The sequence below is a fragment of the Acipenser ruthenus genome, chromosome 3, assembly GCF_902713425.1.
Source record: "Acipenser ruthenus chromosome 3, fAciRut3.2 maternal haplotype, whole genome shotgun sequence".
In the NCBI taxonomy this organism is placed as follows: Eukaryota; Metazoa; Chordata; class Actinopteri; order Acipenseriformes; family Acipenseridae; genus Acipenser; species Acipenser ruthenus.
The window spans coordinates 14840151-14867489 of record NC_081191.1 but is presented as its reverse complement, the minus strand read 5'-3'; the positions used below and the strand labels follow the sequence as shown (position 1 = coordinate 14867489).

General features: G+C 39.5%; 1 long non-coding RNA gene across 1 annotated transcript; it reads left to right on the top strand.

Annotated features, from left to right (window-relative positions):
• Positions 1-26185, top strand: LOC131710727 (uncharacterized). The gene is made up of 3 exons (XR_009312613.1): positions 1-60; positions 24891-25024; positions 25673-26185. It is a non-coding gene; the product is annotated as an uncharacterized LOC131710727 (long non-coding RNA).
• Positions 26186-27339: the final 1154 nt, after the last annotated feature.

The window sequence follows — 27339 nt, the reverse complement described above, 5'->3', positions numbered from 1 at the left end:
GGCTGGTAGCAGAGGGATGGTAGGTTTTTTCCAGTGTGAAATGGAGAAGACAGATCCTGGGTGAGTTGTGTGGATTCTAACTTGGGTTGACAAAAAAAAGATGTGACTTTTCTGGAGATTGTGGCTGTAATCAATGTCTTTTTATCCTTCTCTTTTCTTTTCTTTTTTTTTTTTTTTAGTTCTGTCTTTGCTAGATGAATCTGTTTTGTAGTGGTTGGTTTTAGACTTGGTTTTCTTTTGTTTTTAAAGTGTATGTGATTTACTGAATGTTCAGTGATTACTGAACATTCCCTCTTGTGTGCTTTGATTCTCTTATACATTGTATTTTAAGCATTGATCTGTTATTATATAGTGGTAATTATATGCATACTGACTTGAGTGTCTACCAACAAATGTCTGTCCTGGAGGTGCTGGGGTATGTGTCCCCCTTTTGGTTTTGGTCACAGGGTCAGGGTGTTGATGTGGGATTAATTTTAGATTATTTTGGTTCACATTGCTTTAGTGTCCCTGTGGCTTGTTCTATTTGTATTCACTTCATATTTTCTTGGTTTTGGCTAATTGTATCCATAGTTGGTACATTATTTACCTGTTCACTGCTTGAGCCTGAGGGGGGAGGGGGGAGGGGGGGGGGGGTCACTGTGCTCTAATCTGGCTCTCTGCCCTCCTGTAGCTCATTGGCATTTGCCCTGTTGTATCAAATGTGTTTTATTGAAATTATTATTATTATTTATTTCTTAGCAGATGCCCTTATCCAGGGTGACATACAATCACAAGCAAATACATTCAAGTGTTACAATACAAGTAATACAATAAGAGCAAGAAATACAATAATTTTTGTTCAAGTGTGACAAACCACAATTCAATAATACAGTAGATAATAGTGATAGTTACATCAGGATATGATTAAATAGTGAAAGTTACATCAGGATATGATTAAGTACAAAAATACTACAGGTTAAACACTTGGCAGATTACAATATTCTGAAGTACAGGATTAAATGCAGTAAAATAGGGGCAGATAAAAGCAAAATAAAGCACATTTAAATGAAGGGTGATAGTGTCCCAGGATACAACAGAGGAGTTCTACAGGTGCTGTTTGAAGAGGTGAGTCTTAAGGAGGCGCCGGAATGTGGTCAGGGACTGGGCAGTCCTGACATCTGTAGGAAGGTCGTTCCACCACTGCGGAGCGAGGGTGGAGAAGGAGCGGGCTCGGGAGGCAGGGGAGCGTAGCGGAGGTAGAGCCAGTCTTCTAGTGCAGGCGGAGAGATTGAGTGGGGGTGTAGGGAGAGATGAGGGTCTGGAGGTAGCTAGGTGCAGTCTGGTCAAGGCATCTGTAGGCTAGTACAAGAGTCTTGAACTGGATGCGAGCGGTGATCGGGAGCCAGTGGAGTGAGCGGAGTAGTGGAGTAGCGTGGGCAAGGCAGAGAGAACACCAGGTGGGCAGCAGAGTTCTGGATGAGCTGGAGCGGACGGGTGGCGAACGCAGGGAGGCCAGCCAGGAGGGAGTTGCAGTAGTCTAGGCGGGAGAGTACCAGGGCCTGGACCAGGAGCTGGGTAGCATAGTTGGTGAGGAAGGGTCGGATTCTCTGGATGTTGCTCAGGAAGAATCGGCAAGTGCGTGCCACAGTGGAGATGTGCTGGGAATAAGAGAGGCAGGGGTCCAGGGTGACTCCAAGGTTCTTAGCGGAGGAAGAGGGAGAGAGTGTGGTAGATTCCAGAGGAACAGAGATAGAGAGATCAGAGGAGGGGGAGGAGGAGGGAAAGAAAAGGAGGTCAGATTTAGAGAGGTTGAGTATGAGGTGATGCAAGTGCATCCAGGAGGAAATAGCAGACAGACAGGTAGAGATACGGGAGGAGATGGTGGAGTCAGAGGTGGGGAAGGAGAGGAAAATCTGAGCATCATCAGCATAGAAATGGTATGAGAAACCATAGGATGCGATGAGGGGGCCCAGGGAGCGGGTGTAGAGAGAGAACAGGAGAGGACCCAAGACTGACCCTTGTGGGACTCCAGTTAAGAGTGGGTGAGGTGTGGAGGTTGCTCCACGCCAGGTTACCTGGTAAGTGCGGTTGGAGAGGTAGGAGGAGAACCAGGCCAGAGCAGTGCCAGAGATCCCCAGGTCAGCAAGAGATGATAGTAGAATAGAGTGATCAACAGTGTCAAAGGCAGCAGAGAGGTCGAGGAGAATTAGGACAGAGGAGAGAGAGGCAGCTCGGGCACACTTAAGTGAGTTGGTGACAGACAGGAGGGTGGTTTCAGTGGAGTGAGCAGAGCGGAAGCCAGATTGGAGAGGGTCAAGCAGAGAGTGGTTGGACAGGAAAGCAGAGAGCTGGCGGTGTACAGTCCGCTCGAGGGTTTTGGAGAGGAAGGGTAGGAGGGAGACAGGATGGTAGCTCTGGAGGGAGGTGGGGTCGAGGGTAGGTTTTTTAAGGAGGGGAGTGATAGAGGCTTTTTTGAAGGCAGAGGGAAAGATGCCAGAAAGTAGAGAGGTGTTGAGGAGTTAAGAGATGAAGGGGAGTGGAGCAGCAGCTTGAAAGAGGTGAGTGGGGAGGGGGTCCAAGGCACACGTGGTGGGTTTGTGACCCTGGAGCAGGGAGGAGAGGTCAGAGTCTGAGAGGGGCAAGAAGGTGGAGAAGGAGGGCGAGTTAGTAGGGGTTGGAGCAGGAGGGGGTGCGGGGGAGGGAGAGGTGTTAAAGAGTTTGTGGATATCTGAGATTTTAGAAGAGAAGGAGGCAAAGTCGTCAGGGGAGATAGAGGAGGGGGGAGGGTTTAGGAGGGAGGAGAAGGTAGAGAATAGTTTACGTGGGTTGTTAGTGGAGGCTTCGATTACAGATTGGAAATAAGCACATTTAGCAGAGGAGAGAGTAGAGGAGAAGGAGGAGAGGAGAGTGCGGTAAAGGTCTAGGGCAGCAGGGAGTTTGGTTCTCTTCCATTTCTTTTCAGCAGATAGCAGTGTGATTCTTGCGGAGTGCAGAGGAGAGCCAGGGATGGGGAGGGGACAGAGGGAGTCGAGGGAGGAGGTGAGGGAGAAGAGGGTGGAGGTAGCAGAGTCTACGGAGAGTTGTGAAAAGGAGTCGATAGGAGGGAGGTGAGAGAGAGAGAGCAGTGGAGGCAAGGAGAGAGCGGAGGTTACGGCGAGCGGTGACAGTGGGGGTAGGAGGAGAGGGGGGAGAGACAGAGAAAGAGATGAAATAGTGATCAGAGAGGTCCAGCTTCTTAATAGCCCAATTTGTAGTAAAATCTGAATGTGTTTGGAAACTCGCATATGTTGCTGGAACCATTCAGGGAGATACTAACTGGACAAGGTGCACTATCTTTAGCTTCCTTTACTCTAGTATAAACAGAGGGTGATGTAGTAGAGTCTGGAGGGTAAGGGGGGGGGTCTGACACTTGTAGCAAAGAAAAAAATAATGTTAAACCTAGTCTTTAATTTAGTAACTTTCTCTATTAGGATGCAGACAGCTTAACAATGAATAACATTTAAAGGGAGGTAGAGATTTTTAAAATAAAACTCCAAAAGTTCAAGACCCATTTATAATGGTTTAGTTCTACAGATCATTATTTCATACTGTAATATTTGAACCTTGTACTGCTTTTTGAAATGTTTAAACCGGCCACCAAACTTTGGGTCTTCCTACAAAGAATGTTGTTGTTTATTTAATCCCTTTGGCTGCTGTGTTAAGTTTATTTATCAATATTTTACATTATCCAGTGTGTTAACATATGTCCTAAATACATGTAACACATGACACTGTTAAACAATACCCTCTGCTCCAGATGGAGACTTCTAAATGGATGGAGACTAGATAACGAGTAAGATTTGCACTTCTGTTGCCAAGAAACCAAAATTAATGGTATTCTAAATTAATTACTTATTTGCATGTTTGAGGGTTGCACTTTAGCAAGGGCAGCACTTCATATGACACTGACAAAGAGCTCAACCACTTATCGAAACCATTTTATCTGACTCCCAGAACAGCACTTTAGAACAAACTATATACCCACATGTTTTCCATTAATGCAGGGCAGGGCACACTTGAAACTGAGATTATTCATCTCTAAGAAATTAGAGCTGGTAAAAAAATAATACAGGATGTTTTACATAATCAAACTTATTTTCATTATCTTGTGTAAGAAAGAAAAGCTGCAGTGCCCCATGTTTGAATTTATACTAATATGATTCCTGGATGAATGTTTACTCTTCTATAACTGAGCTTCCGTTGCACTCTACAGTACTTGCATAGAAAAAATATTTTGTACACTTCCTATTATCAAGTCGGTCTATGTTCCTTAACAGGGTTACTTTTCAAGCAGTTTGCTACTTTCACCTCAGCAGTGTCTTTAGGGTCAAAGCTTATCACTGGCTCAAAAGTATGCGAGTCCTACATTAAAGGCAAGCAGGTTATAACAAAATTGCCGGGGACATCTAGGAAGTGCAAAAAGGGCTTTCTTTAACTAATTTTTAATGTACTTGGACTGATGTTAGACGGATGCATTAATAAACTGAGCTTCAAAAGATCTATTGAATTTCTGATACTGACATGTTTAAAGAAGCTGCTCCATAAGCTGTAATTGGTGGTACACCAGAAACAACAGGGGGCCAAATTGTTCTTTTGCAATATTCATGCAGCTTTTTTGGCTTTGTAATTGTCTTGTGTAACCTAGCCTGCTGCCATTGTTGAAACTGTCCATTCCCATTCCCCAGCCCCAGCCAGACCTCTTCAGTGAGCTTCTTTCACACTGCTTAGTGAACCATACACCATTACATCTCTACTTTAATGGGGGATAAAACTCGTACCACGGATCATAAATCACCATAAAAAACTTACCTGCCACATACAGTGCTGTAGGCCTTATATAACACTAAAACTGGGTATTGTCAGGTTCTCGGATGATGTGGCTGTATCTATGGCCCTGACAAGTGAAGCATGAATCTGTCAAACCGCATAAGATGACTGCAGGCATTCATTTCAAGGTCAGGGCATTATAAGATCTGTGAAATTGCAGGCAGTGCACATAAGAAAACGTCTGTCACCAGTCGGATAAGGCAAACCGATTGCCTTCTGACAAAAAAATGAAAAAGGAACATAACATGGAATAATGTACACAGGCATAACAAAAGAATGACTGTGCTTAATAAATTCACAGTGCATAGTGTTTATGGACTTCTAGGGTCACTCCCTGTTATAATCGCTGTGTAAATCAGGGACCATTTCTAATAGACAATCAGAAATATTAAGATTTTATATATATATATATATATATATATATATATATATATATATATATATATATATGTATATGTATGTATGTATGCGTAACAAAACGGATCATGTAATTTGCAAGTGTTTTATATGTAGTATTGGCTGCTCCAGAAATATTCTCGAGACACTGAATTTCCAACAAACATTTAATAAATGCACAACAATGCATCAGTTACACACTACTTACATTGGGGGAGCCGCCTTGTAAAAGTATGTAAAATGCCACAGAAATCGTTCTCTATTTTCTATGTTTGTAGCTTATTGCATGTGATAAGAACGTCTATAAGGTGCTACCTCCCATAACCTTCACATACTGTATAGCCACAATAGATTAGGATCCCTCTCTCCTCTTAATTGCTGTATACTTTGGTTGGAGTCTGTTTCTTGACTCACAATAAACTGTACGACATGCATAGCAGCTACTGAATAGAAAAATAGGATGTTCAGAAAGAAATTTTTAAAACAGGATTCTTAGTCCTTGAGTTTAACTCTCTGGAATGTCTGTTTCTTTTTCAAAGCACTGTATTCTCATAAAATACATTTACCTGGGATGTGTTCTCACAAACAGGTCTGTATGAGCTGTAGATTTTATGCAAGTCTGGGATATTGCACATTAGCCTTAGAACTAAATTCCCTATTGTACAATAAAAAAGCAATAGAGCCCTCAAGACTGGTTTTTATAATGCCATGTTAATTTTGCAGGGCAATCTGTGTAAGAATTATAATATCTTACTACCCAACACTGCTGAAAACATTTCCATTAAAGTAAACAAGCTGCTTATTTTTGCCCCTTCTGAGTAGTCCTAAATGGATTAAGGGATCATTTACATAATTCAGATGGATGAGATTGGGAATGAGACTCTGCACCTCATAACCCGAAGTGCATTGCTGGGATTAACTGGAAAGAAACTTAAACAAGCTGTCTTATTTCATTACAAAAGCCATGGTTCTTATTTTTTAATTAGATATTGCAGTTATAGTGGTAAATAATTTTTATTAAACTGTGTGTCTCTGGGTGCTCTATGCTGCAATGTATTTTTTAAACCAGTATGGCGGTTCTTAATTTTCAAAAAAAAAAAGCAGACATTTAAAAAAAATCCCCCAAACTAAACAAAACAGGTAATACGCAAGAGCCTACTTCTCCTGCTGCCTTCAAGCCAAAGCTAAATAGCCTGGGTTACATGGACATACTGGGAACTTTGAGATATGAATAACCAGATTTTTTTTTTTTTGACAAATACGTAACTACGGTAATGCATTTATTAAAAAACAAAGTAATCTAAATGTCCTCTTAAATCTAGTATTTCACACTCGCTCCAGTGTGTACTGAAGCTGGATTTACTGGCAGTTGAAACAAGAGCGGGTCAGCTCAACAAACTAGACCAGCGATAGGCTAGACAGTAGAATGTGGAGGCTGTGTGGTCCAGTGCTTAAAGAAAGGGCTTGTAACCAGGAGGTCCCCGGTTCAAATCCCACCTCAGCTAGTGACTCATTGTGTGACCCTGAACAAGTCACTTAACCTCCTTGTGCTCCGTCTTTCGGGTGAGACGTAATTGTAAGTGACTCTGCAGCTGATGTATAGTTCACACACCCTAGTCTCTAAGTCGCCTTGGATAAAGGCGTCTGCTAAATAAACAAATAATAGAATGCCAGTGATTTATACAAAGGAACTGAGTGGTAGGAATTTCTGTCAATCAACCCATGGTAACTTTTTTTTCTTTTTTAAACGGAGGTTGGCTCGTCAACTAAACTCAAAACTTGATTGGTTACTATGAATGTCAGTGATGAATCAAGAAAGCGGTTGGATGTAATTTAATGATCGAAACATGGATATTTCTCTAGCGCATTTACATTAGACCAATGCGAGAAATTAATAGTAAGTTTATTAAGGGACGAGCTTCGTGAACCGGGGTCCATTCCTGGAACATTACACAGTGTAACAATTTTTTTTTTTTTGGTTCCTGGGTAGTAAGTGTTTCCTAATTGCTTATGCCTCAAAAGTATAGAAAATGGCTATTATTCCCCACAAACTTTGCTTTTGTGACCAGGACAGTGATATTTTGAAATTTACCTATTTTCCAGTACATTCCAGATAGATTCAGTGCTGAGTAAACTTGGAGTAACTTCTAGAACTTTCCAGTAATATAAATAGTAGTATAAATACAGGGGCCTTAAGCCCACCAGTTCAGTTTAGTTCCAGCTGCCTAAGTGGATACATATCTGCATTTTTCTGAGATGGCATCAAGAGGCTGCAATGGTGGCATTCCTGATGGGTCTCCAAGGCGGTTTTACCAAGTTTCCCTGCTATCTTTGCCTTTGGGACAACAGGGACACCAAGGCGCACTACCACAGGCGGGACTGGCCACAGCGGACCGAGTTCTCTGTGGGGTGGAACAACGTCAAGTGGGAGCCACTGGTGGACCCTCGGAAGGTGCTGATACCACCACTGCACATCAAATTGGGCCTTATGGATATACTGGACTTTGAACGCCGCTACCAAGGACAGTATAACGAGAACATGATGGGAGACTACATTTGGGGGCTGATTCGTGAAAGTGATTTACAGTATAATCATAAATCTCGAAAAACTACTCGCTTCTAAATCTTTTTTGTATTAGTTTAGTATAAATACATGTTAATTTGGATTCATATGTTTTTTTCTGACTTTGTGAATGAAAAGACACAAATTCGCCCGTTTTCTCATTGGAAATAGGTAAATTTCAAAATATCACTGTCTGGTCACAAAAGCAAAGTTTGTGGGGAATAATAGCCATTTTCTATACTTTTGAGGCATAAGCAATTAGGAAATAACACTTACTGCCCAGGAACAAAAATTGTGTTCCATAGTGTTATTTACCCGGGGACACAGTACCTCATCCGGGGGACTGTCCCCGGAAAACTGGGACGTATGGTCGCCCTATTTTTCGCGGTTCGGAAGTGGGACAAAAAAATGTCATTTTCGGGTCTGAATTTTGAATTGCCAAAAAAAACTCTGTCCTTTTTCAGTGTACTTGGCTGTAACCCTTTTCAAAAAGAAATATTAAAAGGTAAATGTACCGGTATTTCCTGCACTAAAGCAGGAGGTGTAGGGAGGAGTCAGCTGACTAAGCAGTGTTCTCGGTTTGTATTGCCGCTTGTTTGATGCGTCACAAGATCCTTTCATCTTGTATGCTTGGTGACTATTAAATTCCTGTGGACGAGGTGAAACAAGAGAGCGTGGTGTTTATCATGTAGTGGATAATAGTTTGAGAGGTAAATCAAGTGTGGAATGCTTTTGGCGTCGTAGCGAATGTCAATAATGAACATGTGACTGGATTCTTTGCTTGTACACAAAAACAATAAGTTTTACAACAGCCACAAAACTGGTACATCTGTGAAAGCACAGGTGTAGCTCCCTTTCAAGTGGTGGCATGAAAGGAATAGACAGGTATTTTATAGTAAAATAAGTAGAGATAGTTAATATGTTGAAATATATCCAGACCACTAGAGAAAGCTACCATTGATTGCATGGTACTCAATCTGTGGAAAGTGGTAGAGATATCTGTGTGTAAATGTGAGAGCATGAGAGTCAGTCGACGTAGGTAAAGGACAAACACTTGCGGGTTCGGGTCAGGTTGCAGGTCTTAATTAAAGCGGGTCGGGTCGCGGGTAAGAAGACGGTGCTGCAGCGGGTTTCGGGTTCAGGTTGGGTCCTGTAGTAGCTTGTCAGAGTTGGAAGCGGGTCGTAAAAATCGGACCTTAAAGCACCTTGAATCAAGTTTCATGCTTCCCCAGTTTCCCTTTAAGGAAAAAAGGACCTGGTATTTAAATGACACAGAACTGGAAAGATGTACAGGATATATTCAGATTCAGAAAATGACATTTATCTGGTATAGATCATAATAGGTTAAATGTTTAAAAGCTAGTTAATCTATAGAATGCATTGCTTGTATGAAACTTGGTGCTATAAGCATAGTAGCACTTAAGTCGGGTTCCTGTTTTGTCACACGTAATATACTGTAGAACCTTTTTAAGGTACTACAATTACTAACCATTGTGCCAGTAGTTCATTCATAAAGCACTGTTAAAACATACATTTTTGGCAGTGCGATCCAAACTTGTGTAGCCTATTCTACAGCATTTACATGTTCTAGAACCTGAAACCTTAACATGCATTCTGGTAAATGTGATTTCAGCAACAAAGAGTGAGAATAATACATAACATAAAAGAAGCAGGAATTGTTGGAGTGTAAAAGATGCAGAGTGATGAATACATATTAATGTGACACGCTCGGTGCCGATGACAGGAAGGAACATTAACCCTATACAGGAATAGCAGGGTCCTTTCCATAAATGTCTTTCGACTGCCCCCCAGATATCCCACTGCATCCTCTTCTGCCTCGGAGGTCCTCATTCACTGCTTCCTGCATGCTGTCAGGGGTCTAGCTTTCCATAATTTCTATAATGACATTAGACATGTGGCACTGCAGGGCATTTTTCACACACACACCCCCACAAATTGCATTGTTATTTTAAATATTTTAGCTCATTTTCAGGGCAGTTTTGTTTCACAAGTAAAGCAAGCTGCTTCAGGCTTCATATTTCATTCCATTGTCAAACTGGCCTCTTAACCCTTTGTCTGAGGTATATTCTTAGCCTCCCAACATTTTAGACTCGACTTACGGAGACAAAATCATGTCAACGTGTTACATTTTCATATTTTTGTTTATTTCTTTAAATAAACATGGAACCTGTTTTCTGTAATTCATTGGCAATATGTTTTTATTGTCTCAGAAGTTCAAACTCCAAGATGCTAAGAAAATAAAGGCAATGAGGGGTTCATACCAAAAACGTTTTCAAAACAGTTTGAACAATTTCTGTAAATATCAAAGCCTTGAATTCTTCAATTTTCATGTGTTTGAGTGGAAGAAATACAAATAATAAAAGCAAACATGAATTTGCACATATCCCATAAACAATAATAGAATTTAAGATGTAACCCCATTTTATTCCATTTTGTAATGCAAAAACTGTAGCAAGACATATTAAATTGACATGTAGAGAAAATATGTAGTTGGGGCAAAAGTCCAATGAAAAAGTATACATCGGTGACAAAATAGACTGGGGTAGCAGAGTCGTCGCAACCCCTCCCCCCCCCCCCCCCCATCCTTTTAAGTGGCAGCTACCTGTAAACCAGAGACCTTTCATAATTTGAATTCTGAAAGTGCCGAAAATATCCTTTACTTTCCCGTCTGTGGTGTATATCTCCCTTTTTTAACAATGTCCAATTTTTCAGAGAAAGTTCTCCTTGAAAGGATTCGGAACCAAATCCGTTTCACTTTATTTTAGTGTAAAAATTCAAAATAATTAGATGTTGTAAAGGTATTTGTATTTATCAATGTATATTTATAAGCATTATCGTGCAAAATCCAGTTATCCGCCTAACTGCAGTGCTAACCAAGGAATATTCATGTTTTGGGGTTGCTCACTAATGATTGGTAAGCTATCAGAGCTTTGACTTTCCCATTGGTTGCTAAAGCAGGGCCTTCAAGTGAGGCAGAATACCCACCTCTGCTCATTTCTGATTGGTCGCCTGTCTTTTTTTTTTTTTTTTTTTTTTTTTAAATAAAGTTCGACTCGCCTATTGGTTAAACTCATTCAAGACCTTCAACTGAAACGGAGAATACCCAACTTTTTTTTTTTTTTTTTCTAGCGTCTGGTTGTTGTTTTAGACTTCAGCCAATAAAAGATATGCATTTCTCCCGCAGATCACATCCCCTTCAGGAAAACCCCTAGACTCTTAAACCTCTAGTAAACCCTGCAAGTCATCTTGGATAAAGGCATCAGACAAATGAACAAATAATAGAGTAGCTTGCTTCATAGTATAAGCAAGCACACTGTATGCAAGTGAGTGAGGCAACGTGATGTCCGGTTTACTTGGCACTGTCTGGTCAGCAGAGAATACCTTGAAGGTTCTGACGGCATGCCACTGATATACATCCTATATGAAAGGCATTATAAACATAATTATCAGGAATAACGCAACTTGGAGTTAAAGTAACTAAAGGCAAGTGCTGATGGGTAAATAAAATAACTCCTACAGTTAACATTAAATGGTCATCTCAGAACAACAAACTTGCCCCTTTTATGTATTGCAGAGCGTGAAGATAACTTGTTTACTGAACAGCAATAGTGTAGCTCCTGCAGGCTAAGGGATATGTTATGCAGTGAAACAGTTTTAAAAAAATAATGCTCTTGGCTGCACAGAAGAAACTTCACACTGCATTCATCTGGGGCACTTTTAAAAGTCTTCACATCAATATTCTAATAGCATACATTAAATGTAATTTTATATGGCAACATTTTTTTTTTTTTTTGGGGGGGGGGGGGGTGGGGGGAAGTTTAGCTTTCTTTGGTATTCCCGATCAACAAAGTTGTTTTAACCCTAGTCCCCATAGTTGAATTAAACTGTTTGCAGCCACCTTTTTAGTTACACAGAGGAGAAAGGGAAATTATATTATTTAATAAACCAATCTAATTAGATTGCCAGTCCCCTCAAATTAAAAATCATGTCCCAGTTCTTTTAATTGCAGTCTGAACTGATTCCTTGGAGAAGTTGGTTCTGATGAGTCAGAGGTAAATATGGATCATCGATGCAAATGAGATGTTGACAATGTGTCTTAAAGCCAGTGCGTCTGTTTCCATAAGCACAGCAAACAACTGTACGGCTGCAGTCACATGGAATAATTGAGAGAGCACCACTGAAAACCTGCTCTGTTTCTGGAGAGTCTCCCTTTCAAGCAGCTTATTGAAAATGCAGACAAGCTAGGCTGACAGACAGTAGTGGTAGGAGATGGGCTTTTCAGGAGCAGATGTGTCCTGGAGGTATTCTCTAGAACTTTGTTGAGAAGAGAAACTGACACACGTGACACGTGTGACTATTTCTCTTGACTCATTATAACAAGTATTGATAGGGGGGCTCCTGAGTGGCGCATCCGGTAAAGGAGCTCCGTGTGGAGTGCAGGATGTGCTCTATAGCCTGGATGTTGCCGGTTCGAGTCCAGGCTAGTCCACAGCTGACCATGGACGGGAGCTCCCAGGGGGCGGCGCACAATTGGCTGAGTCGCACTGGGGAGGAGGGTTTAGGTCAGCCAGGGTGTCCTTGACTCACCGCGCACCAACAACCCCTGTAGTCTGGCCGGGCACCTGCGGGCTTGCCTGTAAGCTGTCTGAGAGCTGGTTGTCCTCCGACGCTGTAGCTCTTGGGTGGCTGCATGGTGAGTCAGCAGTGTGAAAAAAAGCGGTCGGCTGACGGCGCACACTTCGGAGGACAGTGTGTTTGTCTTTGCAGCTCCCGAGTAAGCGCAGGGGTGGTAGCAGTGAGCTGAGCCTAAAAATAATTGGCATTTCCAGATTGGGAGAAAATAATAAAAGTAATTGGCAACGACTAAATGAAAAAAAATATATATTGATAGATAGTAGTACAATACATGCTTTTAAGTGTTCTCATTCATTAGTTTAAAATATTTGCACCATAATGATGGGAAGGTCAAACACAAGATAATGTGTTTCTTTATTAGCCTATAATGAAGCCAAATACAGACACAATACCATATAGGAGCTGCTGTATTGGAATGCCTTGTGGTGGTGCTGTATGACCTTGCTGTGCATCCCCTGCACCATGGATCAGTGCACAGGTATTCGCGTTCAGCCAGGCATGAGGGAGGTAGTGTGGCGACAGCGAGGAGACGCCGACGTCTGAAAGAGTTGGCAGAGAGGCTGAGTATTGTTTTAAAGCTTCCTGAGAGGAGCTCTCTGACCTCGCAGTTTGATAAAGAGTAAAGTGTGAGTAAAGGCAGACACATGGCAAATAACCAGGCTATTTGATTCCTTCCAGAGGATTAAAATTGAAGTTTGGCCGAAAGCGAGGTTAACTTAAGAGCAGCAGCATAAGTCCTTTTTCTCGGAGACAAATACTGTACTGACAAGCTGGCGACAAATGTAGTTGCAGATAATTGTTTTATCACTGTAACTCTTCAATGGTAACTGAGAAGAAAATAGCTATACCGAAATGAAACCTGTTCTTTCAGTGAGCTAACAGCAGCAAGAGCACATAATATCAGACTATTTAAGTTTGTCAGGGGTGAGATTAATTCCATCCCTGTGGAATGCGGCTGGGTCTTGATTGCATAATTGCTCATCAATCAAGTCCCAGCCACATGGTATAAAAGCAAGGAGACATCCTTTGTTTGGCAAGGAGTGGAAAGAATTCAGGGGAAGCCATTGCCTAGCCTGAATAGCAAAGGTGCGTGTATTTGAAGTGTATGTATTGTCTTGTTTGAACCTTTTATTTTGGCCCCCGTGCCTTTGTTTCTTTTGTTTTTGTTATTTGTATTCTGCTTAATAAACGTGTGCAACAGCGCTTTAAAACTGCAGCTTCTGACTGGGTTTGCTTTCCTGCTGCTCACCAGCCTTGACCACAACGCTACTCTGCTTCAATCAATCAATCAATCAATATTTATTTTATATAGCGCCTTTCATAGTGGAACACCATCACAAAGTGCTTTACAAGATGGTGAGGAACAATGCATAATACATGAAATACAGGGCATAGTACATTTAAATACAAACAGTAAAAAACAATGCAAATACATTAAATACAGGCATAATACATTCAATACAAGGCTAGGATGTGAATTTTAAACATTGTGGATGTGTGTGTCCTACAGAAACATACAAATCAGATGGAGTGAAAAACCTGAAATGGCAATTTAGACAACAGCTAATAATATACCAGGCTTAAAAAGCCTTGCCAGAACTGAAACCTGAACAACAGAACATGATTTTAAACTTGCCTCTAAACTGAATTAAATTAGTGTAAATTAACATTTGCTAAAATGAATATTGGCGCTTACATGGGCTACCATGCACAGCAACCACTTGTATAATAACAATGAATACAATGTACATTTATTTGTATTGTTATTTTATCTATTAGTCACTAAGTTAACATTACTTTCCTCATCAAATCAGTAATGTTGCAGCTGATCAGTTTGTTTGCTGCTCATACAAATATATATGAGCCAGTTACAGTCACTTAATTCATGAGACGGGCAATTTTAAAAGCCCATCTCAGTGTCGCGGGATTGTGGAGCCTGTTGGCAACCCTAGTCACAAGTCGACACAGGCAGTAACGCAGACTGGCTGAAAGTATGACCGACAGCTACGACCACTTTGCTGCGTCAAAGTCTGTGAACTTGGGGGTGCTTCAGTCCTTCTGGCGCACCCGTAGAAGTGTCTGCAGCTGATGTACGGCTTTTGTCTGCGAGAAGTGTAAACCAACCTTAAAGCTGGGAGAGAGTTCCAGAAAGTCTGGGCCATGAAGCTAAAAGAGCCCTCGCAGAGTTTTTGCTTGGGTATAACAAGCAAGCCAGAGTCAGCATGGGTGTCAAGTCTCAAGGTTTACCATTGAAACTCACATTTTTTTACAATTGAGTCACTGCCGTGCAATGGATTCTCATGTTTGTGCATAAGTTTGTTATTGTTGCCAGGCTGCAAAACCCTTTATACATGATACAGCAGCAAATCCAATACAACTATCCAAGCGTATTTCATTTGAGGAGTCGGGGTCACCATGAAGAGGTGTACGTTACCATTCTATATTCCTGTAGCTGCTACGCAAACTCCTCCCCCTTCCCCGCCTCCACAAGAATGGGGTGCCATGTGTAAAAAAGAAAAGTTATAAACATGTGTGTGTGTGTGTGTGTTTTTTTTTTTTTTCCAGGTTTAACTTAAATCTTGTATTTATTTATTTTTTTCCCAGATTTATAAATGTTGTGAATACTTTTTTTTTTTTTTTTTTTTTTTTTTATAAATTATATCCGAATGTGCACATTTATAAATCTTTGAAATATTTAGCAAGTTTTGAATATTTAAATGTTAAATCTTTAAAAATAGATTCTTAAATATTTATTGAGAATCAAGTTTTAGCTGTTCGCAAATCTGGATTTTGTGAATTTAACTAAATCTTAAATCTCTAAAGATTTAAGATTTCGCTGAATACAGTTGACCCTCTTTATACCGCCAGGTAAGGGCCATGGGCAAAAACGGGCAATAAGTGAGGGTGGTGTTATAGTGTGGGTCAAAAAAAAAAAACAACAACAAAACGCACAACCTTCTATGTTTGCAATAAATTCAAATGTTTTTTTTTTTTTAGTTCTACAATTACTTGCTGTATCTCCAGGCCATTTCAATAAGGCATCTTTTAAAACTACACTAACACAACAGCAGGTCTACTAGTGATGTTTTATCATCTTTTCCGATCTGTATACATGGTTACTTTTGAGGAACAGTTTATACTTAAAAAAAAAATTAAATAAATAAACACTAATTTATTGTCAAATCAACCAAACAACAATTCCCTGAAAACAAAGCGTACGATTTTTCACCATACTGGTCATTTGAACTTTACTGTTTTTGTGGCACGACTGTAAGCCTGCTGAATACTATCCGCATTGAATGATGCCATCTATTTCACAAAGCAATTTAAGCTCTGGCATTTTTTTTTTTTTTTTTTTTTTAAATTGAATACGTATAGGCAAACACTACTTTGTTTAAAAAAAAAAAAAAAAAAAGTAAAAAGTTTCTGCTGTTTACAAATCTGATGCTTTAGTTTGTCAGCCTTCATTTGTGCAAAATTTGCACGTAAACAAACCACTTGCCATATTTTTTTTTTTTTTTTTTTTTGTGGTTTAATAAAAGTCACTTATTTTAGACTGCGTCAAGCCTTTCAGATTAAACAAATCAACCCGTTCCATCAAGGTAAGCCACTCTGTTTAAACAGAGTGCTGCACAGCATCAAGCTCAGTCCTCAGAAGCCGAATTTCCAATTTCCGGGGAAGTGGCCGACTTCCAGCAATAAATTGCAGGGGAACTAACTGAAACTAGAAGCGAGAGCTATTTTACAAAGATTCATACCCGATTGTGAGAAGCAAAAGAGGAAGCGAGCTCCACAGAGTGGTCGATCGGCAGCTCTGCCATAAAATGCTCAGTAAATACCTGACCTGTGGCAGGCATATCCCAAAAGTGTTGGTTGTTGGTTGCCTTCGAATTGAAAGGGAACATACATTTCTGTCAAATTTGATAACTATAATTGACACGTTCAAACTTGCAAAAAAAAAAAAAGTCTGCAATGTATTTATTACAGCATTAACTTTTTTTTTTTTTTAAATTTATTTCTCTGGAGGATAATTCAGTCTCACTTTTATATGAAGGGATGAAAACTCAGATGGTTAATTCAAAACTAGCCTCACTTTGACATGAAAGGATGATCTGCTCTTGTTTAGATTGGCTTAAAGTGAATTTTCTGCACCTTGATGGGATCAACCCCACGCCGAACACAACGAGATTGTTTATCTAAAAATGTAATTAACCCCAAGCCGATGGGGTTGTATTTCCGCTTGGGATCCCAACACATACACGCACACATGCACATACCATGTGGCTATTTAAAAAAAAAAATATATATATATAAAAAATTGTAAGCTTTGTGGAATTTCCAATTAACAAAATTCATATACAAACACACAGGCTTTCACTGCTGTAATAACTGTTACTGTGCAAATCGTAGATTTGATTATTTTGTTTAACATTAATTATACAGGGCGATTTTCATAGATTGCACAATATTGTCGGAACATTGCAAAAGCCGCGTTTATGCATCGTATCTTATATGTACAGTCTCGGTCAAATACTTTACATAAAATCTTTACTTTCCTCCAGTTTTTGTAGTCTGTGTACCCTGCCCCCTTCCGCTCAGACACTGACAAACTGACATGTTTTGTAAATAGTTTTGAAATCGAAATACACCCCAAGATTGATTTATTGAACCACATATTAACATTACACACTAATACAGTGAAATGTGGTTTATAAATGTTAAGGCGGTAGTATTGAGATCATTAAAATAGAATTGAGGCTCTGGATAGGTGAACCTTTAAAGATTGAATTATGCCATCCACCTGGAAATGTCTCCATAAACTGTGAATTGTCTTGTGAAACCATACCCTGTTTCTATATTTCATTCCTGCAGATACTTTCTGTGTCATGAATTTTAATGCAATAATTGATGAAGTCCCTCCAGTCTACAAGCATTTTTTTTTTCACAAGCTTTATTTATAAAATATTCCTACTGCGCTCTGGCAAGTATTTTTCCTTAAACTATAAATTAAATGATACAATGGGCAACCTGCTGGCACATAACCACTGGTCGAATCTGACTGGTTTTATTCTTGGCACAAAATGTGAAATAATTGCCAATCAAAATGCTGAACTTCGAGAGCAGTCGGGAACCAATTAAATATTTAATTTGTTTGGATTTAAATTGTAAGGCAACTAAATTGATTGACAACCCCGTCACTAATCATTTATTTGATTTAATAGTGTGTGTTTGTGTGGGACTGGGTAAACCAAGGACGGCAGAATAAAACTTCTGTTTGCATTTTCTTATAACAAAAATCATGTCATATTTTTTTTTATGTATTATGAATTCTTTAAAAAAAAAAAAAAAAAAAAGGGGGGGGGGGTTTACACATCAAAATGTAACAGAATACAATCTAAAATACACATATAAACCTGGTCTCTTGCATTATTTAACTGTTCCAAAGATTGTCTTGTTCAAAGGCTTTTGCCCCAGCACATACAATCGAGACCCCAAAACAATTCCCCCTTACTTTGATAGAATGAAGTGTCCCCTATTAAACTGCAGTAGTTTTGTCCTGGGGAATAATTCCTGAAAGTGGGATTTTTCAAACACTCCATGTACGCTGTATACGTATATTACATTAGCTACTATTGTTCCAAAGCATTTGCCCCAGCTAATGTAATCAAGTCCCCAGAATAACTGCAGCCCATTTTGGTAGAATGAAATCTACCCTATTGCACTGCAGTTGGCTTGCCCTGGGGAGTAATTCAGTCTATTGCATTTGCTGGTAGTTGGTTGTTTTTGCAGCATTTGCCTCCAGTTTTCAAACAGTTCTAATGTATTCTTGTGGTTTTGGGCAGTTTAAAAAAAAAAACTGGTAGTACAAGTTTATACTGCTTGTATTCCCCTTATTGATAAGAAGTGGCCTTGTCCCTATTGGATAGGGATGTTACTCCTCCTGTTCTGTAGAAAAGCATTAGAAACTAGACATTTGTGTCTCTGAAGAGAAAGAAAGCACCCCCATGTACCCCATAGTGCATGAATCTACTACTCTGCTATCTTTGGATTGTCAGTGAAATCTAATCCACACACCTTCATTTGTAAGGTTACAATTTCAATAAACTCCATTCGGGCCTTTTGGCGCCATTGCAGTAACCAGACCAGATCCGAATTTAATTAAGTGTTGAAAATGAAGCTTTACAAGCAGTTTAGTTAAGTGAAAGTTTTTAAACAAAAAGGTAAACCTATTGCAAACATTTAAATAAAACTAACACTCATTGAATACCAACCTAGTAACAAGTGTGCAGCAAATGTACCTATTAAAACTTCATGTTTTAAGAAATGACATGTCTGCAAACTTTTTTTTACACTGGAATCCCCCCTCCACCCCAGAAATATTTAACAGTGGTTTCTTTTGGAGATTTCTCTAATACATTTTAAAACAAAATAATAAAATTATTTCTTGGCAGACGCCCTATCCAGGGCGACTTACAATTGTTACAAGATATCACATTAGACATTATTTCACATTATACAGATATCACATTATTTTTACATACAATTACCCATTTATACAGTTGGGTTTTTATTAGAGCAATCTAGGTAAAGTACCTTGCTCAAGGGTACAACAGCAGTGTCCCCCACCGGGGATTAAACCCACAACCCTCCGGTCAAGAGTCCAGAGCCCTAACCACTACTCCACACTGCTGCCCAAGTTTATCTATTTGTTCCTGTATCCAAACGCGCTGTTTTATTTCTTAGATTGTGTTGCCTGGCAACCTCAAATGTGTTTGGAAAATGTGCCAATGCATCTCATTCTTCTATGGGTTGCCTTGACAGATCGCGCAGGGTGTTTGCTACCAGCAGGTGATCGTCTTGAGATTTGAACTTTTGGCACTGAAAGATCTTTGTCGTTACTTTCTATACAGACTTTAGCAATTTCACATGTGTTTCTTTGTTTTGCCATCATAATTAAATGTTATATGGCAGATCCATGCTCTTATTTGAGACATAGACTCTCTGAGTATTCGGGACATGTTCCTGAAGCAATAAAATAGGCATATGGACCCCACAGTCATGGCCATTTCCTTGAAGTAAGAGAGATGTTGGCACATAAATTGCCCAGTCATTCCAACAGATTGTATGTCCATTTTCTCTTGTGCATGTCACCAATAAGGCTCTGTAGTAAGCCTTTGGAGAGAGTGTACACCATGTGGGGTCCAATTACAGAATGTGCTTCCATTTAAAAACAGCCATGATCGGCACCCAATGATTCCAATGGACATTTGCTGGGAATTGGCCAAAGATCATAAGAGGAGAGCTTCTGTTTTGCTATATAATTGCACATGCTTTGTTATTCCCTGAGTTTGTAGTGAGAGTTGGATCCACATTGGTAAATATATTGTATGCTTTTTCCTCTGTTAATAAATCCTCCTGAAACGGGTATATTGGGCACTTATCACCTTTAGGTTATTTGTTGTCTACAATTACATGTTTAAATTTGCATTCCTTATATATCTGATCATGCTGTTCAACATCCTTTTGTACAAGATGAATCTCTTAGACTGCTCTCCATCACTGCAGTTTGTGTTGAATGTTGCCAGCGGTCAGAAAATGCTTTTTCTGTGTGTGACAGTCCATATTTTTGCACTACTTGACCCCACAAACCTCCAGCATATCTATAGCTCTCTCTGGTCCGTTTACCTTCTCCAATGCCCTATTCAGTTATTACTTTATATCTCCTGGGTATAAGAACATAGTTCACAAACAAGAGGAGGCCATTCAGCCCATCTTGCTCGTTTGGTTGTTAGTAGCTTATCAAGCAGCTTCTTGAAGGATCCCATGGTGTCCGCTTAAACAACATTACTGGGGAGTTGGTTCCAGACCCTCAATTCTCTGTTTTAAAAAAAAAAAAAAAAAAAAAGTGCCTCCTATTCTGTTTTGAATGACCTGAAAAAAGAAACAAGGACCAGGGGTCACAAATGGAGATTAGATAAAAAGGCAAAGTCCCCTGGGTCGACATTGTCAATACCTTTGAGGATTTTGAATGCTTGAATCAGATCACCGCGTAGTCGTCTTTGTTCAAGACTGAATAGATTCAATTCTTTTAGCCTGTCTGCATATGACATGCCTTTTAAACCCAGGATAATTCTGGTTGCTCTTTGCACTCTTTCTAGCAGCGATATCCTTTTTGTAACGAGGTGACCAGAACTGAACACAATATTCTAGGTGAGGTATTACTAATGCATTGTAAAGTTTTAACATGACTTCCCTTGATTTAAATTCAACACTTCAATATATCCGGGCATCTTGTTGGCCTTTTTATAGCTTCCCCACATTGTCTAGATGAAGACATTTCTGATTCAACAAACTAGTGGCTTTGACAGCATTTAGAAGTGGGGGTGTTTTTTTTTTTGTTTTTTTTTAAACAGACTGGGATATTTAGTTGAAACAAAATGTATACATACATCTAAAATCAGGATTTCACTCCTATTTTAAACACACACTAAAACAAATAGTTGCAATACCACCACTAAGTCTTAGTATTTTTAGGAGGGCATATATGACCACTTCCTGTTCTATTCACCTAAGACTCTCTGAGCAGCCTGCTCTACTGGTTATGGTTGATAACTGAAAAGCTTGACAAACCCTGCTTTCAGGAATTATTCTCCAGGACAAAACTACTGCAGTTAATGGGGGACACTTCATCCTATCAAAGTAAGGGAACATTGTTTTCGCGTAATAAAATTAAATGCATCGAAACTGTTTAAAAAGTGTGAAGATTTTCCCTTACAATTTTGAAATCCAAACAATTCAAATGAAATTGCACATCGTAACTTTTTAAAAGTGTTTTTTAAAACGCTTACAGTATACATATTAAATGCTAAAGAGAGGTAAAAACGCATGCACCAATCTGCTACACTGACATCCGTGTCATCCAATTTAAGCACCGAATGTGTTTGGTTTGTTTTTTTTGGTTTTTTTTTGCTCTTGATTCTGCGAGTCAGATGACCCCATCCGAGGACCGATGCCTGACAACTGACTCGAGGAGCATGATGCCTAACAATTGACTCAAGGTGGGGCGATTCCTGACACGGGAAGGAGTGATGTCTGAGGATGTCCTAAAATGGACACTGTAAACCAGAAAGAGAATAAGAAGTTATCTATCGGCATAAAAGCTAAACTTTTCGTTGCCGCTAATACAGATTTAAGGTCTCCATATAGTAATTAAACCATATGTTTATTTGTTTTACTGTAAAAGTTATAATAATCGCATGCAGATCAATGTAATGTAAAGCATCCAGAGATGATAAATAAGAAAAGTATCAACATAATTAAATACTAAAACACAAATTTTCGTTTTTACTGTTTGGCGCGCACAATGTGATGGGCAACTCGCCTCTGATTTGTATCAGCAGCTGGAAAAAAATCACACGTATGTTAGTCCTGTTATACAGCGAATAAAAATGTAGAACACAATTAGCTTTTCAAATATTTATTTTAGTAAAAGTAAACTAATCTTGCACACTAGCTATATCCAGTTCCCTGGAAATGGACTGCCAGATGTTCTACCTCATTGCTGTGTCTTTTATAATTATGTCCTTTATTGTACAGCTCTGGGCATTTTTGGTACTGCAAGAATTATTTTTTTCCGCCATTGTTTATGGAAGCCACACAAGGACAGCTGTTCCTCATTGGTCAGTTCCCTAGCTGCCGGGCGACAATTGTAAATTGCAATTTTTTTCACATCGCTTCTGTGTCATTGTGTCGCTTCCGTGTCTCCCATTGCATCACAGGCAGTGTGAATGTCTCTTATCAAAAATACTTTTTTTTATTTTTGTTTGTCGTGGTGCGGTGTGTTACATGACACATTCACCTGTTGCATTGCATCTGGTATGTAGAGGCCTCTCAAACGTTTGATGGTGGAGTCAAAATGTTTTACCCGCGGCTGTTGAGAAATTGCTAAAAAGATCACCAATAGAAAACAAAATTCTTCCGGCTTTAGGATTGCGTCATCCACCTAAAAAGCTGGAATATGATGAAGATACCATTCTTAACCTACTGAGAAGGTTTCCATCTGTGACAAACTGAAAAACAAGCAATTATAAAGGAGCAGAACCAGTACCAAGTTGATGCTGAACTGCCTGATTTCAAGCCGGGAGTAACCAAACTGGGTGACGTATTCTGGACATTAACAAATTGGAGGAAAAGAGGTACCCAGGTCTTTCAAAACTGATCGCTACACTCTTAATTCTTCCTTATGATCAGTCTAGTGTGGAGTGTGTGTTTTTTGTGGAGGAGCAAAACTGCTTTCCGTTCAAGAATGAGCAACAGTCTATCTGCTGTAGTTGTTACGAAGACAAATGGACTGGACTGCTATGAAATAAAACCATCCAAACTACTACTAGAAATACATAAGAAAGCAACACCTATCCTTGTTATGTTGTGTGCCAGCCCGCAGTGGGGCACTGAACGCTAGCAGTTATGTTCCATGATGCTGCTATGTTGCAATTCAGGATTTTCATGTAACGTCACATTTATTCCCGCTGCCATATTGGTGGTCAAAAGCACTGCATATCAATGTATGTCAATGGCGGATTATTCATTTTATTATTATTATTATTATTATTATTATTATTATTATTATTATTAACATACTTCATTGTATAGACCTTTTTTTTTTTTTTTTCCTTAAATCTACATTTGGGGGCTCCCGAGTGGCACATCCAGTAAAAGCACTTGTGTAGAGTGCTGGATGCGCCCTATAGTCTGGACGTCGCGAGTTAGAGTCCAGGCTATTCCACAGCCGACCAAGGACGGGAGTTCCCAGGGGGTGGTGCTCAATTGGCGGAGCGTCGCCCGGGGGGTGGGGGTTAGGTCGGCCAGGGGGTACTCGGCTCACCGCGCACCAGAGACCCCTGTAGTCTGGCCGGGCACCTGCGGGCTTGCCTGTAAACTGCCTGAGAGCTGCATTGTCCTCAGACGCTGTAGCTCTTGGGTGGCTGACGGCACACGCTTCGGAGGACAGTGTGTGTTCGTCTTTGCCCTCCCGAGTCAGTGCAGGGGTGATAGCGTTGAGCTGAGCATAATAAATAGTTGGCCATACCAAATTGGGATAAAATAATAAATTGGCAACGACTAAATAAATTGAAAAAAAAAAAATTCTTCTAGGTACACTTGTACAAAGTCAGTGATTTTGTAGGCATATAGTCAGGTGTATGATTAAACAATTATACCAAGCAGGTGCTAATGATCATCAATTCAATATGTAGGTTGAAACACAATCGTTAATTGAAACTGTGTAGGAGGAATAAAACTGGGTGAGGAACAGCCAAACTCGGCTAACAAGGTGAGGTTGCTGAAGACCATTTACTGTCAAGTCATACACCATGGCAAGACTGAGCACAGCAACAAGACACAAGGTAGTTATACTGCATCAGCAAGGTCTCTCCCAGGCAGAAATTTCAAGGCAGACAGGGAATGTCTGTCTGCAGGCAGCAGTGAAGCATGGTGGAGGTTCCTTGCAAGTTTGGGGCTGCATTTCTGCAAATGGAGTTGGCGATTTGGTCAGAATTAATGGTCCCCTCAATGCTGAGAAGTACCGGCAGATACTTATCCATCATGCAATACCATCAGGGAGGCATCTGATTGGCGCCAAATTTATTCTGCAGCATGACAACGACCCCAAACATACAGCAAAAGTCATAAAGAACTATCTTCAGTGTAAAGAACAAGGAGTCCTGGAAGTGATGGTATGGCCCCCACAGAGCCCTGATCTCAACATCATCGAGTGTCTGGGATTACATTGAGAGAGAAGCAACTGAGGCTGCCTAAATCCACAGAAGAACTGTGGTTAGTTCTCCAAGATGTTTGGGCCAACCTACCTGCCGAGTTCCTTCAAAAACTGTGTGCAAGTGTACCTAGAAGAATTGATGCTGTTTTGAAGGCAAAGGGTGGTCACACCAAATATTGATTTGATGTAGATTTTTCTTCTGTTCACTCACTTTGCATTTTGTTAATTGATAAATATAAACTATTAACATGTCTATTTTTGAAAGCATTCTTACTTTACAACATTTTTTCACACCTGCCTAAAACTTTTGCACAGTACTGTGTGTGTATGTATGTGTATATATATATATATATATATATATATATATATATATATATATATATATATATATATATATATATATATATATATATATATATATATATAAAATTACTTATATACTTAAACAAGATTACACTTAAGTGGGTTGGTGATTCTTGTCCTTTTTTTAAAAAAAAAATAAATAAAAAAAAAATCCTTCATGAACAGAATCCTAAATAAAGGCACTGCATTGTGAATGACAATTTACTGAGCGCGGCGGTACAATGCCAGATGTATGTTGTGCTGTTGGGTGCACCAACAGAAGAGGACAAAGGCTGATTTACCCTTCTACAGGATTCCTGCTGATCCAGACAGAAGGGCAAAGTGGCTTTCAGCAATTAACAGGCAAAATAACAGATCAAAGTACCTCGAAGAAAGACTGGACTCCAAGTAATACACACATTTTTGTGGTGAGCACTTCATAGAAGGTTAGTATCAGAAATATATTGGTAGTTCTGGTCTTACGTTATGAATTTTGTTTAATACGCTGTTGCATAGGTGCTTTATCAGAAATAGTCCTACTTATAGGTCTACACCTAAAGGTTTGTGATTTTATTTATTACATAAAGTATTTCACCATTAACAGCAGTTTATGACATTTAAAAGCATAATTAAACTGCATTCAGCAAGTAATTTTAGGCTATTTAAAAACTAAACAGGAGTATCTATGCATGTACCTTAACTGTAGTACCATATATAATTGATATTGGTTTTGTTTTTAAACAAACTTGAAAATGTTTAATTTCTCCAATTCGTAACATTGAAGTAAAGTTTTCTTAAAAGGGGTGAAAAATAAGCATCAAGTGTGCTTGCTAGATTGAGACATGATGGGAGGGTGGGACTTCTCTAAGGACTGTGTGGCCCTGTTTTGGGGGAGGGTTGAATACCCTGAAAACCCCCTCTGCAGAACGCTGCTGTTTTGGGGTATTTTGTAAGATGTAAACATAAATAGCTTTAGAATGAGAAATGTATCATTTTATTCAGAATAATGCTGAATTCTACATAGAAAGTTAGATTTCTGAGCTAATTGCAATGGTTATATCTACAGACTGTGAATGCTGTCCTACATTTTGCAGGGGAGAAGTCTGATGATCCCCTGTCCCCTGACTGTTCCTTCTATCTTCAAACACATATGGTCGCCAGTGAAGAACAGGAGGACAGGAAACATGGAGAGGTTTGAGGGTAGGCAGGAAATGAAGAGGAAGAGGCAAGAGAAAGAGGAGAGTAGCAGTGGAAGGTCTCCTAGATCTGTCAGCTGGACAGCAGGAGTTGCAGGATCCCGTGCCTCCTGTGCCAGAAGCAGAGGCCCCAGTGTGTGAAAGTGAACTTTCTAAAGACTGGATATAGTCTCTACAAAGTGAGTGTCAGTCCTTGAGGAGAAAATAATTATCTTTTAAAATGCATAATTAAGTCATTTTCATTTGATGAAATGTCCTTTTTAAAGGTAATGATGAGAGGGTGAAGAAAATGACTGGACTACCTTTATTTCAGAAATGAATTGCTGTCTTCTGTTGTATTAGTTGCAATTTCTTTGTTTTAGCAATTCATTTTGACAGTTAAGACTGAAAATGAACATTCCATTTGCATTGTTAGCATATTTATTCATTGCCTCTGTTTCATAATAATAATAATAATAATAATAATAATAAATAATAATAATAATTAATCTGTGAATTTAAATTTGAATCCGCACAGTCATTAATTATTGGCTATACTGATCTATGTTTTTAATTATGTAGTTTTGAATTTCATGATTTGTAATTAAAGACATTACTTGTTACAGTAAGTGTTCCATGGGGGTGGGGGGTGGGGGGGAAGAGACCTAGGATCACAGTCTGTTTATCATTGCAAGAGATTTCACAACTGAATATCTGCATTGTGCAAATATGAATCTATTTCAATACTGAAAGAAAAAACGAGTAAACGGACCAACTGTACGCTATCTGTTCATCTCTCTATAGGTAAAAATCGTGTTTTGTCGTGTGTGAGCTAGCGATAGTCGTGTTCCTAACAAGAACATTCCCTACCTTGGCCTTGATAACATTGAACTTCTTGTCTAAATGCCAGTTTACCCATCCTGAGATGAAGTACTTTTATACGCCTTCATCTGGGAAGCTGTGTAGGGAGACGGGTCCTCAACTTAATAGATCCAGATAGTGTCAAGGTCGGGGAGTTCATGGCTCTCTACAAGTGCTGTAAAAAGCACTGGTGGTGCACAATAGGGATCACAAACACCTAGAATCTAGAATCATTTCAATTCCTGACACTGGAGGTGACAAGTGTGTTCTGTGGCAAATAACTGTAGTGTGGAAGATACCAAATTTTGCATAAGCTGCCATTGCTGTTTTGACCGCCAGGATGGCGCTGGGGTCACTTGGGTGAAAACCCTCAATTGTAATGTGGTGTTTGTATTTTATGTTCATTTATTATATTCAGATTCACTTTAGTTAAGCATTTTGAGATGCACTACTAAGACTTTTGAACTGTTAGACGCAGAACAAGCTGTGAACTATGTTTTTAAACCAACTTGTCGTATTAGCTACTCTTAGCATTGAAATATTGGTTCATATTTAGAAAAATAGCAACTCACGATTTGTACACAATCTCTTATTGTTTAAAGTTTGTTATCATGATTTCTGTAAGGGTGGGGCTGGCAATACTGTGTCAATAAATATAAAATATTATGTTGAAAAAGATATTGCAGGAATATGTACAACAAAGCAGAAAGTTAGGGAATGTAATG